The following is an 18,374-nucleotide window of genomic DNA, read 5'->3' as shown; positions in this document are numbered from 1 at the left end:
TTGACTAAAGCAAGTACCCAAAAATAAACAGTTTTCAGCTGGACTCATATGACTTGCATTTGCAGTGGAAGATCTGCCTGGAGCAGTATATGAGTGTGAAAAGGTCCTAGTTTTGTCTTGAAATACCAGAGACTTCGGCGCTCTCCACCTTTCTCCTTCGACATCACATCCTGATGCTGAACAGTATTAGCACATAAATGAATAAAAAACTGGCTGACGTGTACATGCACATGTGTGCATATGTACCACGGTGCTATAGTCTGATGACATATATGTGCCAGTCAGTGGGGTCAAAGGGCAGTCAGAAGTTACTGGGCCACAGTTGTATCAATGAGGACTGTGTACTTCCTGTGCCCTGGGGCATTCGTACTCTGGTCCTTCAAACTAGGGTGGAAGCCCCCCTTTAGCACATGACTCTCAGAATAACAAGTCAGAGCAGACATTAGTGTAACTGGGTACTCACACTTGTGAAAGGCGCAAGTGCAAGTAGTGAACTGCAACCTGACCTCACAGCATACACTTTAGACATCCTTTGTAAACACACACACATATTTTCAGTCTAACTTGTTTACTCTTTACATCAATAAATATGGTAATATTTGTACTTGAAATGTTTAATTTGCCTACCTTTGGCGCATATTCCTAGTACCTTATATTTTAACTTTTCTCCATTCGGGTGTATACAATTGGTATAATGTGAGAAAGGGAGAAGACGACCGAGAATGCCTAAGAATGTGCGCTTACATGCTTTTAAGAACATATGTCTGGTGTTGTGACAAAACAGCAGTGACCACTTCAGCTCAGCACTTGCTTCTTCCTCTGCTGTCCCAAAATACTGTGGAATTACTAGTCTCTGCGCCTCTGACAAGGCTGCTGACATCCAATTGATGATTCGTAAACTTGTGGGCTGTGAGTGCTTTGGCTGTGCTGCCCCCTGGCGGTCACTCTGTGAAGATGCAGGTACCTGGGAACAACCCAGACTACTTCTGAGCTGCTTCTTCTTTGTGTGAACCAATCCAGTGTCAGGACTGGAGTCGGTGCTGTTAGTAGATAGAGAAGGAGTATAACTCGAGCCCCAGGAGGGCAGCCTGGAGCCTATGACAGGTGCAGGGGAGAGTCGTCAAGGAAGCAGCTGGAAGATAACTGGAGAGGGGTCTGTGGGGCCATCAGTCTGGTGAGGAAACCCAGGAGTCAAGGGGTGTCCTGGGGGAGGGGCGTGGCTTTGTCTGGCTCAAGGGGAGGGGTTAGTAATAGTCAATGCAGGGACTGCTGCTGTCCTCCGTGTCCTGGGCTCTGTGTATGTGTAGAAGTTCTAAGGTTGTAAATAATGAGACCTGACAGGTTGTGGCAGAAATGATGATTTCTGGTCATTCCTTCTCTTTTGTCAGAAGTGAGGTGTCTGTTACCCCAATTTATTGTGTACTACTGAGAAGAACAATATAACTCTCAGTGTACGGAATGCAGTGTGACCTTGGGAGACACCTCACATACACTGAGCTGTATGAAGAGGTCACAGTTCCCATATGGTCTAGCGGTTAGGATTCCTGGTTTTCACCCAGGTGGCCCGGGTTCGACTCCCGGTATAGGAAATCCATTTTTTTTCTTCACTACTCAGACATTTTAATCTTTCTCAGTTTTTTTCTATAAACCTAAATGCACCTAAAGTCTTAATAAATGTCACTTGCTTTGTCTTCTGCTTCCATCTAATGCCGTCAGAGGTTTACACCGACCCCCAAATCTACTGCCCTCTCTCCCCAGCCCTTGACCTGTACATTAATTCTATGAAGGGTTATTCCTTGTTTTTCTTTTATTGCACAACAAAAAGTACAGATTATATAATGAGACCAGGGCACGGAGAAAAGAAGGCAGCAATTGACTGTGGTCCCACCATGGGAAATTCGCATTTTATTACCTGCCCCGTCCATACTGTGGGTTCATCATTTGTTTTATGACATGATTCCCCTGCTGTGTTGTTTCTAGTATAAGACTTGAGCACTTTATGTGTTTTATATCATCTGTGATATTGCAGCTGCTGTTTGCAGTGTCCACATTTTGCAACCAATGGCACGTGATGCTACACACAGGTGTTGTCTACGTCCTGTGTCTGTGTCGACACCTCTCTACTCTGGCTATACAACAGTAAGATGCACAGTGTGGACCTGACTCCACGTGGCCTTCACACCGGATAACTTACAAGGAGAGAGAAACCTACGGAAATGTACGGTGTGAAAGAACGACTTTACCAAAGTGTTAATGTATGAAATTGCCCTTTGATTTTTTTTTGTGAGTTGCAAATGGTAACCTTTGACTAAAGCAAGTACCCAAAAATAAACAGTTTTCAGCTGGTCTCATATGACTTGCATTTGCAGTGGAAGATCTGCCTGGAGCAGTATATGAGTGTGAAAAGGTCTCTAGTTTTGTCTTGAAATACCAGAGACTTCGGCGCTCTCCACCTTTCTCCTTCGACATCACATCCTGATGCTGAACAGTATTAGCACATAAATGAATAAAAAACTGGCTGACGTGTACATGCACATGTGTGCATATGTACCACGGTGCTATAGTCTGATGACATATATGTGCCAGTCTGTGGGGTCAAAGGGCAGTCAGAAGTTACTGGGCCACAGTTGTATCAATGAGGACTGTGTACTTCCTGTGCCCTGGGACATTCGTACTCTGGTCCTTCAAACTAGGGTGGAAGCCCCCCTTTAGCACATGACTCTCAGAATAACAAGTCAGAGCAGACATTAGTGTAACTGGGTTCTCACACTTGTGAAAGGCGCAAGTGCAAGTAGTGAACTGCAACCTGACCTCACAGCATACACTTTAGACTTCCTTTGTAAACACACACACATATTTTCAGTCTAACTTGTTTACATTTTACATCAATAAATATGGTAATATTTGTACTTGAAATGTTTAATTTGCCTACCTTTGGCGCTTATTCCTAGTACCTTATATTTGAACTTTTCTCCATTCGGGTGTATACAATTGGTATAATGTCAGAAAGGGAGAAGACGACCGAGAATGCCTAAGAATGTGCGCTTACATGCTTTTAAGAACATATGTCTGGTGTTGTGACAAAACAGCAGTGACCACTTCAGCTCAGCACTTGCTTCTTCCTCTGCTGTCCCAAAATACTGTGGAATTACTAGTCTCTGCGCCTCTGACAAGGCTGCTGACATCCAATTGATGATTCGTAGGCTTGTGGGCTGTGAGTGCTTTGGCTGTGCTGCCCCCTGGCGGTCACTCTGTGAAGATGCAGGTACCTGGGAACAACCCAGACTACTTCTGAGCTGCTTCTTCTTTGTGTGAACCAATCCAGTGTCAGGACTGGAGTCGGTGCTGTTAGTAGATAGGTAGATAGAGAAGGAGTATAACTCGAGCCCCAGGAGGGCAGCCTGGAGCCTATGACAGGTGCAGGGGAGTGTCGTCAAGGAAGCAGCTGGAAGATAACTGGAGAGGGGTCTGTGGGGCCATCAGTCTGGTGAGGAAACCCAGGAGTCAAGGGGTGTCCTGGGGGAGGGGCGTGGCTTTGTCTGGCTCAAGGGGAGGGGTTAGTAATAGTCAATGCAGGGACTGCTGCTGTCCTCCGTGTCCTGGGCTCTGTGTATGTGTAGAAGTTCTAAGGTTGTAAATAATGAGACCTGACAGGTTGTGGCAGAAATGATGACTTCTGGTCATTCCTTCTCTTTTGTCAGAAGTGAGGTGTCTGTTACCCCAATTGATTGTGTACTACTGAGAAGAACAATATAACTCTCAGTGTACGGAATGCAGTGTGACCTTGGGAGACACCTCACATACACTGAGCTGTATGAAGAGGTCACAGTTCCCATATGGTCTAGCGGTTAGGATTCCTGGTTTTCACCCAGGTGGCCCGGGTTCGACTCCCGGTATGGGAAATCCATTTTTTTTTCACTACTCAGACATTTTAATCTTTCTCAGTTTTTTTCTATAAACCTAAATGCACCTAAAGTCTTAATAAATGTCACTTGCTTTGTCTTCTGCTTCCATCTAATGCCGTCAGAAGTTTACACCGACCCCCAAATCTACTGCCCTCTCTCCCCAGCCCTTGACCTGTACATTAATACTATGAAGGGTTATTCCTTGTTTTTCTTTTATTGCACAACAAAAAGTACAGATTATATAATGAGACCAGGGCACGGAGAAAAGAAGGCAGCAATTGACTGTGGTCCCACCATGGGAAATTCGCATTTTATTACCTGCCCCGTCCATACTGTGGGTTCATCATTTGTTTTATGACATGATTCCCCTGCTGTGTTGTTTCTAGTATAAGACTTGAGCACTTTATGTGTTTTATATCATCTGTGATATTGCAGCTGCTGTTTGCAGTGTCCACAGTTTGCAACCAATGGCACGTGATGCTACACACAGGTGTTGTCTACGTCCTGTGTCTGTGTGGACACCTCTCTACTCTGGCTACACAACAGTAAGATGCACAGTGTGGACCTGACTCCACGCGGCCTTCACACCGGATAACTTACAAGGAGAGAGAAACTTACGGAAATGTACGGTGTGAAAGAACGACTTTACCAAAGTGTTAATGTATGAAATTGCCCTTTGCTTTTTTTTTGTGAGTTGCAAATGGTAACCTTTGACTAAAGCAAGTACCCAAAAATAAACAGTTTTCAGCTGGACTCATATGACTTGCATTTGCAGTGGAAGATCTGCCTGGAGCAGTATATGAGTGTGAAAAGGTCCTAGTTTTGTCTTGAAATACCAGAGACTTCGGCGCTCTCCACCTTTCTCCTTCGACATCACATCCTGATGCTGAACAGTATTAGCACATAAATGAATAAAAAACTGGCTGACGTGTACATGCACATGTGTGCATATGTACCACGGTGCTATAGTCTGATGACATATATGTGCCAGTCAGTGGGGTCAAAGGGCAGTCAGAAGTTACTGGGCCACAGTTGTATCAATGAGGACTGTGTACTTCCTGTGCCCTGGGGCATTCGTACTCTGGTCCTTCAAACTAGGGTGGAAGCCCCCCTTTAGCACATGACTCTCAGAATAACAAGTCAGAGCAGACATTAGTGTAACTGGGTACTCACACTTGTGAAAGGCGCAAGTGCAAGTAGTGAACTGCAACCTGACCTCACAGCATACACTTTAGACATCCTTTGTAAACACACACACATATTTTCAGTCTAACTTGTTTACTCTTTACATCAATAAATATGGTAATATTTGTACTTGAAATGTTTAATTTGCCTACCTTTGGCGCATATTCCTAGTACCTTATATTTTAACTTTTCTCCATTCGGGTGTATACAATTGGTATAATGTGAGAAAGGGAGAAGACGACCGAGAATGCCTAAGAATGTGCGCTTACATGCTTTTAAGAACATATGTCTGGTGTTGTGACAAAACAGCAGTGACCACTTCAGCTCAGCACTTGCTTCTTCCTCTGCTGTCCCAAAATACTGTGGAATTACTAGTCTCTGCGCCTCTGACAAGGCTGCTGACATCCAATTGATGATTCGTAAACTTGTGGGCTGTGAGTGCTTTGGCTGTGCTGCCCCCTGGCGGTCACTCTGTGAAGATGCAGGTACCTGGGAACAACCCAGACTACTTCTGAGCTGCTTCTTCTTTGTGTGAACCAATCCAGTGTCAGGACTGGAGTCGGTGCTGTTAGTAGATAGAGAAGGAGTATAACTCGAGCCCCAGGAGGGCAGCCTGGAGCCTATGACAGCTGCAGGGGAGTGTCGTCAAGGAAGCAGCTGGAAGATAACTGGAGAGGGGTCTGTGGGGCCATCAGTCTGGTGAGGAAACCCAGGAGTCAAGGGGTGTCCTGGGGGAGGGGCGTGGCTTTGTCTGGCTCAAGGGGAGGGGTTAGTAATAGTCAATGCAGGGACTGCTGCTGTCCTCCGTGTCCTGGGCTCTGTGTATGTGTAGAAGTTCTAAGGTTGTAAATAATGAGACCTGACAGATTGTGGCAGAAATGATGACTTCTGGTCATTCCTTCTCTTTTGTCAGAAGTGAGGTGTCTGTTACCCCAATTGATTGTGTACTACTGAGAAGAACAATATAACTCTCAGTGTACGGAATGCAGTGTGACCTTGGGAGACACCTCACATACACTGAGCTGTATGAAGAGGTCACAGTTTCCATATGGTCTACCGGTTAGGATTCCTGGTTTTCACCCAGGCAGCCCGGGTTCGACTCCCGGTATGGGAAATCCATTTTTTTTTTCACTACTCAGACATTTTAATCTTTCTCAGTTTTTTTCTATAAACCTAAATGCACCTAAAGTCTTAATAAATGTCACTTGCTTTGTCTTCTGCTTCCATCTAATGCCGTCAGAGGTTTACACCGACCCCCAAATCTACTGCCCTCTCTCCCCAGCCCTTGACCTGTACATTAATACTATGAAGGGTTATTCCTTGTTTTTCTTTTATTGCACAACAAAAAGTACAGATTATATAATGAGACCAGGGCACGGAGAAAAGAAGGCAGCAATTGACTGTGGTCCCACCATGGGAAATTCGCATTTTATTACCTGCCCCGTCCATACTGTGGGTTCATCATTTGTTTTATGACATGATTCCCCTGCTGTGTTGTTTCTAGTATAAGACTTGAGCACTTTATGTGTTTTATATCATCTGTGATATTGCAGCTGCTGTTTGCAGTGTCCACATTTTGCAACCAATGGCACGTGATGCTACACACAGGTGTTGTCTACGTCCTGTGTCTGTGTGGACACCTCTCTACTCTGGCTACACAACAGTAAGATGCACAGTGTGGACCTGACTCCACGTGGCCTTCACACCGGATAACTTACAAGGAGAGAGAAACTTACGGAAATGTACGGTGTGAAAGAACGACTTTACCAAAGTGTTAATGTATGAAATTGCCCTTTGCTTTTTTTTTGTGAGTTGCAAATGGTAACCTTTGACTAAAGCAAGTACCCAAAAATAAACAGTTTTCAGCTGGACTCATGACTTGCATTTGCAGTGGAAGATCTGCCTGGAGCAGTATATGAGTGTGAAAAGGTCTCTAGTTTTGTCTTGAAATACCAGAGACTTCGGCGCTCTCCACCTTTCTCCTTCGACATCACATCCTGATGCTGAACAGTATTAGCACATAAATGAATAAAAAACTGGCTGACGTGTACATGCACATGTGTGCATATGTACCACGGTGCTATAGTCTGATGACATATATGTGCCAGTCTGTGGGGTCAAAGGGCAGTCAGAAGTTACTGGGCCACAGTTGTATCAATGAGGACTGTGTACTTCCTGTGCCCTGGGGCATTCGTACTCTGGTCCTTCAAACTAGGGTGGAAGCCCCCCTTTAGCACATGACTCTCAGAATAACAAGTCAGAGCAGACATTAGTGTAACTGGGTACTCACGCTTGTGAAAGGCGCAAGTGCAAGTAGTGAACTGCAACCTGACCTCACAGCATACACTTTAGACTTCCTTTGTAAACACACACACATATTTTCAGTCTAACTTGTTTACATTTTACATCAATAAATATGGTAATATTTGTACTTGAAATGTTTAATTTGCCTACCTTTGGCGCATATTCCTAGTACCTTATATTTTAACTTTTCTCCATTCGGGTGTATACAATTGGTATAATGTCAGAAAGGGAGAAGACGACCGAGAATGCCTAAGAATGTGCGCTTACATGCTTTTAAGAACATATGTCTGGTGTTGTGACAAAACAGCAGTGACCACTTCAGCTCAGCACTTGCTTCTTCCTCTGCTGTCCCAAAATACTGTGGAATTACTAGTCTCTGCGCCTCTGACAAGGCTGCTGACATCCAATTGATGATTCGTAAGCTTGTGGGCTGTGAGTGCTTTGGCTGTGCTGCCCCCTGGCGGTCACTCTGTGAAGATGCAGGTACCTGGGAACAACCCAGACTACTTCTGAGCTGCTTCTTCTTTGTGTGAACCAATCCAGTGTCAGGACTGGAGTCGGTGCTGTTAGTAGATAGAGAAGGAGTATAACTCGAGCCCCAGGAGGGCAGCCTGAAGCCTATGACAGGTGCAGGGGAGTGTCGTCAAGGAAGCAGCTGGAAGATAACTGGAGAGGGGTCTGTGGGGCCATCAGTCTGGTGAGGAAACCCAGGAGTCAAGGGGTGTCCTGGGGGAGGGGCGTGGCTTTGTCTGGCTCAAGGGGAGGGGTTAGTAATAGTCAATGCAGGGACTGCTGTTGTCCTCCGTGTCCTGGGCTCTGTGTATGTGTGGAAGTTCTAAGGTTGTAAATAATGAGACCTGACAGGTTGTGGCAGAAATGATGACTTCTGGTCATTCCTTCTCTTTTGTCAGAAGTGAGGTGTCTGTTACCCCAATTGATTGTGTACTACTGAGAAGAACAATATAACTCTCAGTGTACGGAATGCAGTGTGACCTTGGGAGTCACCTCACATACACTGAGCTGTATGAAGAGGACACAGTTCCCATATGGTCTACCGGTTAGGATTCCTGGTTTTCACCCAGGCAGCCTGGGTTCAACTCCCGGTATGGGAAATCCATTTTTTTTTTTCACTACTCAGACATTTTAATCTTTCTCAGTTTTTTTCTATAAACCTAAATGCACCTAAAGTCTTAATAAATGTCACTTGCTTTGTCTTCTGCTTCCATCTAATGCGTCAGAGGTTTACACCGACCCCCAAATCTACTGCCCTCTCTCCCCAGCCCTTGACCTGTACATTAATACTATGAAGGGTTATTCCTTGTTTTTCTTTTATTGCACAACAAAAAGTACAGATTATATAATGAGACCAGGGCACGGAGAAAAGAAGGCAGCAATTGACTGTGGTCCCACCATGGGAAATTCTCATTTTATTACCTGCCCCGTCCATACTGTGGGTTCATCATTTGTTTTATGACATGATTCCCCTGCTGTGTTGTTTCTAGTATAAGACTTGAGCACTTTATGTGTTTTATATCATCTGTGATATTGCAGCTGCTGTTTGCAGTGTCCACATTTTGCAACCAATGGCACGTGATGCTACACACAGGTGTTGTCTACGTCCTGTGTCTGTGTGGACACCTCTCTACTCTGGCTACACAACAGTAAGATGCACAGTGTGGACCTGACTCCACGCGGCCTTCACACCGGATAACTTACAAGGAGAGAGAAACTTACGGAAATGTACGGTGTGAAAGAACGACTTTACCAAAGTGTTAATGTATGAAATTGCCCTTTGCTTTTTTTTTGTGAGTTGCAAATGGTAACCTTTGACTAAAGCAAGTTCCCAAAAATAAACAGTTTTCAGCTGGACTCATATGACTTGCATTTGCAGTGGAAGATCTGCCTGGAGCAGTATATGAGTGTGAAAAGGTCTCTAGTTTTGTCTTGAAATACCAGAGACTTCGGCGCTCTCCACCTTTCTCCTTCGACATCACATCCTGATGCTGAACAGTATTAGCACATAAATGAATAAAAAACTGGCTGACGTGTACATGCACATGTGTGCATATGTACCACGGTGCTATAGTCTGATGACATATATGTGCCAGTCTGTGGGGTCAAAGGGCAGTCAGAAGTTACTGGGCCACAGTTGTATCAATGAGGACTGTGTACTTCCTGTGCCCTGGGGCATTCGTACTCTGGTCCTTCAAACTAGGGTGGAAGCCCCCCTTTAGCACATGACTCTCAGAATAACAAGTCAGAGCAGACATTAGTGTAACTGGGTACTCACACTTGTGAAAGGCGCAAGTGCAAGTAGTGAACTGCAACCTGACCTCACAGCATACACTTTAGACTTCCTTTGTAAACACACACACATATTTTCAGTCTAACTTGTTTACATTTTACATCAATAAATATGGTAATATTTGTACTTGAAATGTTTAATTTGCCTACCTTTGGCGCATATTCCTAGTACCTTATATTTTAACTTTTCTCCATTCGGGTGTATACAATTGGTATAATGTCAGAAAGGGAGAAGACGACCGAGAATGCCTAAGAATGTGCGCTTACATGCTTTTAAGAACATATGTCTGGTGTTGTGACAAAACAGCAGTGACCACTTCAGCTCAGCACTTGCTTCTTCCTCTGCTGTCCCAAAATACTGTGGAATTACTAGTCTCTGCGCCTCTGACAAGGCTGCTGACATCCAATTGATGATTCGTAGGCTTGTGGGCTGTGAGTGCTTTGGCTGTGCTGCCCCCTGGCGGTCACTCTGTGAAGATGCAGGTACCTGGGAACAACCCAGACTACTTCTGAGCTGCTTCTTCTTTGTGTGAACCAATCCAGTGTCAGGACTGGAGTCGGTGCTGTTAGTAGATAGAGAAGGAGTATAACTCGAGCCCCAGGAGGGCAGCCTGGAGCCTGTGACAGGTGCAGGGGAGTGTTGTCAAGGAAGCAGCTGGAAGATAACTGGAGAGGGGTCTGTGGGGCCATCAGTCTGGTGAGGAAACCCAGGAGTCAAGGGGTGTCCTGGGGGAGGGGTGTGGCTTTGTCTGGCTCAAGGGGAGGGGTTAGTAATAGTCAATGCAGGGACTGCTGCTGTCCTCCATGTCCTGGGCTCTGTGTATGTGTAGAAGTTCTAAGGTTGTAAATAATGAGACCTGACAGGTTGTGGCAGAAATGGTGACTTCTGGTCATTCCTTCTCTTTTGTCAGAAGTGAGGTGTCTGTTACCCCAATTGATTGTGTACTACTGAGAAGAACAATATAACTCTCAGTGTACGGAATGCACTGTGACCTTGGGAGACACCTCACATACACTGAGCTGTATGAAGAGGTCACTGTTCCCATATGGTCTAGCGGTTAGGATTCCTGGTTTTCACCCAGGCGGCCCGGGTTCGACTCCCGGTATGGGAAGTCCATTTTTTTTCCCACTACTCAGACATTTTAATCTTTCTCAGTTTTTTTCTATAAACCTAAATGCACCTAAAGTCTTAATAAATGTCACTTGCTTTGTCTTCTGCTTCCATCTAATGCCGTCAGAGGTTTACACCGACCCCCAAATCTACTGCCCTCTCTCCCCAGCCCTTGACCTGTACATTAATACTATGAAGGGTTATTCCTTGTTTTTCTTTTATTGCACAACAAAAAGTACAGATTATATAATGAGACCGGGGCACAGAGAAGAAGGCAGCAATTGACTGTGGTCCCACAATGGGAAATTCTCATTTTATTACCTGCCCCGTCCATACTGTGGGTTCATCATTTGTTTTATGACATGATTCCCCTGCTGTGTTGTTTCTAGTATAAGACTTGAGCACTTTATGTGTTTTATATCATCTGTGATATTGCAGCTGCTGTTTGCAGTGTCCACATTTTGCAACCAATGGCACGTGATGCTACACACAGGTGTTGTCTACGTCCTGTGTCTGTGTGGACACCTCTCTACTCTGGCTACACAACAGTAAGATGCACAGTGTGGACCTGACTCCACGCGGCCTTCACACCGGATAACTTACAAGGAGAGAGAAACTTACGGAAATGTAAGGTGTGAAAGAACGACTTTACCAAAGTGTTAATGTATGAAATTGCCCTTTGCTTTTTTTTTATGAGTTGCAAATGGTAACCTTTGACTAAAGCAAGTACCCAAAAATAAACAGTTTTCAGTTGGACTCATATGACTTGCATTTGCAGTGGAAGATCTGCCTGGAGCAGTATATGAGTGTGAAAAGGTCTCTAGTTTTGTCTTGAAATACCAGAGACTTCGGCGCTCTCCACCTTTCTCCTTCGACATCACATCCTGATGCTGAACAGTATTAGCACATAAATGAATAAAAAACTGGCTGACGTGTACATGCACATGTGTGCATATGTACCACGGTGCTATAGTCTGATGACATATATGTGCCAGTCTGTGGGGTCAAAGGGCAGTCAGAAGTTACTGGGCCCCAGTTGTATCAATGAGGACTGTGTACTTCCTGTGCCCTGGGGCATTCGTACTCTGGTCCTTCAAACTAGGGTGGAAGCCCCCCTTTAGCACATGACTCTCAGAATAACAAGTCAGAGCAGACATTAGTGTAACTGGGTACTCACACTTGTGAAAGGCGCAAGTGCAAGTAGTGAACTGCAACCTGACCTCACAGCATACACTTTAGACATCCTTTGTAAACACACACACATATTTTCAGTCTAACTTGTTTACATTTTACATCAATAAATATGGTAATATTTGTACTTGAAATGTTTAATTTGCCTACCTTTGGCGCATATTCCTAGTACCTTATATTTGAACTTTTCTCCATTCGGGTGTATACAATTGGTATAATGTCAGAAAGGGAGAAGACGACCGTGAATGCCTAAGAATGTGCGCTTACATGCTTTTAAGAACATATGTCTGGTGTTGTGACAAAACAGCAGTGACCACTTCAGCTCAGCACTTGCTTCTTCCTCTGCTGTCTCAAAATACTGTGGAATTACTAGTCTCTGCGCCTCTGACAAGGCTGCTGACATCCAATTGATGATTCGTAAGCTTGTGGGCTGTGAGTGCTTTGGCTGTGCTGCCCCCTGGCGGTGACTCTGTGAAGATACAGGTACCTGGGAACAACCCAGACTACTTCTGAGCTGCTTCTTCTTTGTGTGTACCAATCCAGTGTCAGGACTGGAGTCGGTGCTGTTAGTAGATAGAGAAGGAGTATAACTCGAGCCCCAGGAGGGCAGCCTGGAGCCTATGACAGCTGCAGGGGAGTGTCGTCAAGGAAGCAGCTGGAAGATAACTGGAGAGGGGTCTGTGGGGCCATCAGTCTGGTGAGGAAACCCAGGAGTCAAGGGGTGTCCTGGGGGAGGGGCGTGGCTTTGTCTGGCTCAAGGGGAGGGGTTAGTAATAGTCAATGCAGGGACTGCTGCTGTCCTCCGTGTCCTGGGCTCTGTGTATGTGTAGAAGTTCTAAGGTTGTAAATAATGAGGACTGACAGGTTGTGGCAGAAATGATGACTTCTGGTCATTCCTTCTCTTTTGTCAGAAGTGAGGTGTCTGTTACCCCAATTGATTGTGTACTACTGAGAAGAACAATATAACTCTCAGTGTACGGAATGCAGTGTGACCTTGGGAGACACCTCACATACACTGAGCTGTATAAAGAGGTCACAGTTCCCATATGGTCTACCGGTTAGGATTCCTGGTTTTCACCCAGGCAGTCTGGGTTCGACTCCCGGTATGGGAAATCTATTTTTTTTTTCACTACTCAGACATTTTAATCTTTCTCATTTTTTTTCTATAAACCTAAATGCACCTAAAGTCTTAATAAATGTCACTTGCTTTGTCTTCTGCTTCCATCTAATGCCGTCAGAGGTTTACACCGACCCCCAAATCTACTGCCCTCTCTCCATAGCCCTTGACCTGTACATTAATACTATGAAGGGTTATTCCTTGTTTTTCTTTTATTGCACAACAAAAAGTACAGATTATATAATGAGACCAGGGCACGGAGAAAAGAAGGCAGCAATTGACTGTGGTCCCACCATGGGAAATTCGCATTTTATTACCTGCCCCGTCCATACTGTGGGTTCATCATTTGTTTTATGACATGATTCCCCTGCTGTGTTGTTTCTAGTATAAGACTTGAGCACTTTATGTGTTTTATATCATCTGTGATATTGCAGCTGCTGTTTGCAGTGTCCACATTTTGCAACCAATGGCACGTGATGCTACACACAGGAGTTGTCTACGTCCTGTGTCTGTGTGGACACCTCTCTACTCTGGCTACACAACAGTAAGATGCACAGTGTGGACCTGACTCCACGCGGCCTTCACACCGGATAACTTACAAGGAGAGAGAAACTTACGGAAATGTACGGTGTGAAAGAACGACTTTACCAAAGTGTTAATGTATGAAATTGCCCTTTGCTTTTTTTTTGTGAGTTGCAAATGGTAACCTTTGACTAAAGCAAGTACCCAAAAATAAACAGTTTTCAGCTGGACTCATATGACTTGCATTTGCAGTGGAAGATCTGCCTGGAGCAGTATATGAGTGTGAAAAGGTCTCTAGTTTTGTCTTGAAATACCAGAGACTTCGGCGCTCTCCACCTTTCTCCTTCGACATCACATCCTGATGCTGAACAGTATTAGCACATAAATGAATAAAAAACTGGCTGACGTGTACATGCACATGTGTGCATATGTACCACGGTGCTGTAGTCTGATGACATATATGTGCCAGTCTGTGGTGTCAAAGGGCAGTCAGAAGTTACTGGGCCACAGTTGTATCAATGAGGACTGTGTACTTCCTGTGCCCTGGGGCATTCGTACTCTGGTCCTTCAAACTAGGGTGGAAGCCCCCCTTTAGCACATGACTCTCAGAATAACAAGTCAGAGCAGACATTAGTGTAACTGGGTACTCACACTTGTGAAAGGCGCAAGTGCAAGTAGTGAACTGCAACCTGACCTCACAGCATACACTTTAGACTTCCTTTGTAAACACACACACATATTTTCAGTCTAACTTGTTTACATTTTACATCAATAAATATGGTAATATTTGTACTTGAAATGTTTAATTTGCCTACCTTTGGCGCATATTCCTAGTACCTTATATTTTAACTTTTCTCCATTCGGGTGTATACAATTGGTATAATGTCAGAAAGGGAGAAGACGACCGAGAATGCCTAAGAATGTGCGCTTACATTCTTTTAAGAACATATGTCTGGTGTTGTGACAAAACAGCAGTGACCACTTCAGCTCAGCACTTGCTTCTTCCTCTGCTGTCCCAAAATACTGTGGAATTACTAGTCTCTGCGCCTCTGACAAGGCTGCTGACATCCAATTGATGATTCGTAGGCTTGTGGGCTGTGAGTGCTTTGGCTGTGCTGCCCCCTGGCGGTCACTCTGTGAAGATGCAGGTACCTGGGAACAACCCAGACTACTACTGAGCTGCTTCTTCTTTGTGTGAACCAATCCAGTGTCAGGACTGGAGTCGGTGCTGTTAGTAGATAGGTAGATAGAGAAGGAGTATAACTCGAGCCCCAGGAGGGCAGCCTGGAGCCTATGACAGGTGCAGGGGAGAGTCGTCAAGGAAGCAGCTGGAAGATAACTGGAGAGGGGTCTGTGGGGCCATCAGTCTGGTGAGGAAACCCAGGAGTCAAGGGGTGTCCTGGGGGAGGGGCGTGGCTTTGTCTGGCTCAAGGGGAGGGGTTAGTAATAGTCAATGCAGGGATTGCTGCTGTCCTCCGTGTCCTGGGCTCTGTGTATGTGTAGAAGTTCTAAGGTTGTAAATAATGAGACCTGACAGCTTGTGGCAGAAATGATGATTTCTGGTCATTCCTTCTCTTTTGTCAGAAGTGAGGTGTCTGTTACCCCAATTTATTGTGTACTACTGAGAAGAACAATATAACTCTCAGTGTACGGAATGCAGTGTGACCTTGGGAGACACCTCACATACACTGAGCTGTATGAAGAGGTCACAGTTCCCATATGGTCTAGCGGTTAGGATTCCTGGTTTTCACCCAGGTGGCCCGGGTTCGACTCCTGGTATAGGAAATCCATTTTTTTTTTCACTACTCAGACATTTTAATCTTTCTCAGTTTTTTTCTATAAACCTAAATGCACCTAAAGTCTTAATAAATGTCACTTGCTTTGTCTTCTGCTTCCATCTAATGCCGTCAGAGGTTTACACCGACCCCCAAATCTACTGCCCTCTCTCCCCAGCCCTTGACCTGTACATTAATTCTATGAAGGGTTATTCCTTGTTTTTCTTTTATTGCACAACAAAAAGTACAGATTATATAATGAGACCAGGGCACGGAGAAAAGAAGGCAGCAATTGACTGTGGTCCCACCATGGGAAATTCGCATTTTATTACCTGCCCCGTCCATACTGTGGGTTCATCATTTGTTTTATGACATGATTCCCCTGCTGTGTTGTTTCTAGTATAAGACTTGAGCACTTTATGTGTTTTATATCATCTGTGATATTGCAGCTGCTGTTTGCAGTGTCCACATTTTGCAACCAATGGCACGTGATGCTACACACAGGTGTTGTCTACGTCCTGTGTCTGTGTCGACACCTCTCTACTCTGGCAATACAACAGTAAGATGCACAGTGTGGACCTGACTCCACGTGGCCTTCACACCGGATAACTTACAAGGAGAGAGAAACCTACGGAAATGTACGGTGTGAAAGAACGACTTTACCAAAGTGTTAATGTATGAAATTGCCCTTTGATTTTTTTTTGTGAGTTGCAAATGGTAACCTTTGACTAAAGCAAGTACCCAAAAATAAACAGTTTTCAGCTGGTCTCATATGACTTGCATTTGCAGTGGAAGATCTGCCTGGAGCAGTATATGAGTGTGAAAAGGTCTCTAGTTTTGTCTTGAAATACCAGAGACTTCGGCGCTCTCCACCTTTCTCCTTCGACATCACATCCTGATGCTGAACAGTATTAGCACATAAATGAATAAAAAACTGGCTGACGTGTACATGCACATGTGTGCATATGTACCACGGTGCTATAGTCTGATGACATATATGTGCCAGTCTGTGGGGTCAAAGGGCAGTCAGAAGTTACTGGGCCACAGTTGTATCAATGAGGACTGTGTACTTCCTGTGCCCTGGGACATTCGTACTCTGGTCCTTCAAACTAGGGTGGAAGCCCCCCTTTAGCACATGACTCTCAGAATAACAAGTCAGAGCAGACATTAGTGTAACTGGGTACTCACACTTGTGAAAGGCGCAAGTGCAAGTAGTGAACTGCAACCTGACCTCACAGCATACACTTTAGACTTCCTTTGTAAACACACACACATATTTTCAGTCTAACTTGTTTACATTTTACATCAATAAATATGGTAATATTTGTACTTGAAATGTTTAATTTGCCTACCTTTGGCGCTTATTCCTAGTACCTTATATTTGAACTTTTCTCCATTCGGGTGTATACAATTGGTATAATGTCAGAAAGGGAGAAGACGACCGAGAATGCCTAAGAATGTGCGCTTACATGCTTTTAAGAACATATGTCTGGTGTTGTGACAAAACAGCAGTGACCACTTCAGCTCAGCACTTGCTTCTTCCTCTGCTGTCCCAAAATACTGTGGAATTACTAGTCTCTGCGCCTCTGACAAGGCTGCTGACATCCAATTGATGATTCGTAGGCTTGTGGGCTGTGAGTGCTTTGGCTGTGCTGCCCCCTGGCGGTCACTCTGTGAAGATGCAGGTACCTGGGAACAACCCAGACTACTTCTGAGCTGCTTCTTCTTTGTGTGAACCAATCCAGTGTCAGGACTGGAGTCGGTGCTGTTAGTAGATAGGTAGATAGAGAAGGAGTATAACTCGAGCCCCAGGAGGGCAGCCTGGAGCCTATGACAGGTGCAGGGGAGTGTCGTCAAGGAAGCAGCTGGAAGATAACTGGAGAGGGGTCTGTGGGGCCATCAGTCTGGTGAGGAAACCCAGGAGTCAAGGGGTGTCCTGGGGGAGGGGCGTGGCTTTGTCTGGCTCAAGGGGAGGGGTTAGTAATAGTCAATGCAGGGACTGCTGCTGTCCTCCGTGTCCTGGGCTCTGTGTATGTGTAGAAGTTCTAAGGTTGTAAATAATGAGACCTGACAGGTTGTGGCAGAAATGATGACTTCTGGTCATTCCTTCTCTTTTGTCAGAAGTGAGGTGTCTGTTACCCCAATTGATTGTGTACTACTGAGAAGAACAATATAACTCTCAGTGTACGGAATGCAGTGTGACCTTGGGAGACACCTCACATACACTGAGCTGTATGAAGAGGTCACAGTTCCCATATGGTCTAGCGGTTAGGATTCCTGGTTTTCACCCAGGTGGCCCGGGTTCGACTCCCGGTATGGGAAATCCATTTTTTTTTCACTACTCAGACATTTTAATCTTTCTCAGTTTTTTTCTATAAACCTAAATGCACCTAAAGTCTTAATAAATGTCACTTGCTTTGTCTTCTGCTTCCATCTAATGCCGTCAGAAGTTTACACCGACCCCCAAATCTACTGCCCTCTCTCCCCAGCCCTTGACCTGTACATTAATACTATGAAGGGTTATTCCTTGTTTTTCTTTTATTGCACAACAAAAAGTACAGATTATATAATGAGACCAGGGCACGGAGAAAAGAAGGCATCAATTGACTGTGGTCCCACCATGGGAAATTCGCATTTTATTACCTGCCCCGTCCATACTGTGGGTTCATCATTTGTTTTATGACATGATTCCCCTGCTGTGTTGTTTCTAGTATAAGACTTGAGCACTTTATGTGTTTTATATCATCTGTGATATTGCAGCTGCTGTTTGCAGTGTCCACAGTTTGCAACCAATGGCACGTGATGCTACACACAGGTGTTGTCTACGTCCTGTGTCTGTGTGGACACCTCTCTACTCTGGCTACACAACAGTAAGATGCACAGTGTGGACCTGACTCCACGCGGCCTTCACACCGGATAACTTACAAGGAGAGAGAAACTTACGGAAATGTACGGTGTGA

At 44.9% G+C, this 18,374-nt stretch overlaps 5 non-coding genes across 5 annotated transcripts; all 5 read left to right on the top strand.

The window, feature by feature from the left end:
- Positions 1-1,517: 1,517 nt before the first annotated feature.
- TRNAE-UUC (transfer RNA glutamic acid (anticodon UUC)) lies at positions 1,518-1,589 on the top strand. Its single transcript has one exon. It is a non-coding gene; the product is annotated as a tRNA-Glu (tRNA).
- A 2,241-nt stretch (positions 1,590-3,830) lies between these two features.
- TRNAE-UUC (transfer RNA glutamic acid (anticodon UUC)) lies at positions 3,831-3,902 on the top strand. Its single transcript has one exon. It is a non-coding gene; the product is annotated as a tRNA-Glu (tRNA).
- A 6,836-nt stretch (positions 3,903-10,738) lies between these two features.
- On the top strand, positions 10,739-10,810 carry TRNAE-UUC (transfer RNA glutamic acid (anticodon UUC)). The gene has a single exon. It is a non-coding gene; the product is annotated as a tRNA-Glu (tRNA).
- Positions 10,811-15,352: 4,542 nt separating this feature from the next.
- On the top strand, positions 15,353-15,424 carry TRNAE-UUC (transfer RNA glutamic acid (anticodon UUC)). Its single transcript has one exon. It is a non-coding gene; the product is annotated as a tRNA-Glu (tRNA).
- Positions 15,425-17,664: 2,240 nt separating this feature from the next.
- TRNAE-UUC (transfer RNA glutamic acid (anticodon UUC)) lies at positions 17,665-17,736 on the top strand. The gene has a single exon. It is a non-coding gene; the product is annotated as a tRNA-Glu (tRNA).
- Positions 17,737-18,374: the final 638 nt, after the last annotated feature.

The sequence above is a fragment of the Pleurodeles waltl genome, unplaced genomic scaffold (assembly GCF_031143425.1).
Source record: "Pleurodeles waltl isolate 20211129_DDA unplaced genomic scaffold, aPleWal1.hap1.20221129 scaffold_39, whole genome shotgun sequence".
Lineage (NCBI taxonomy): Eukaryota > Metazoa > Chordata > Amphibia > Caudata > Salamandridae > Pleurodeles > Pleurodeles waltl.
The sequence above is the reverse complement of the archived record's forward strand: the minus strand, read 5'-3'. Positions and strand labels throughout refer to the sequence as shown.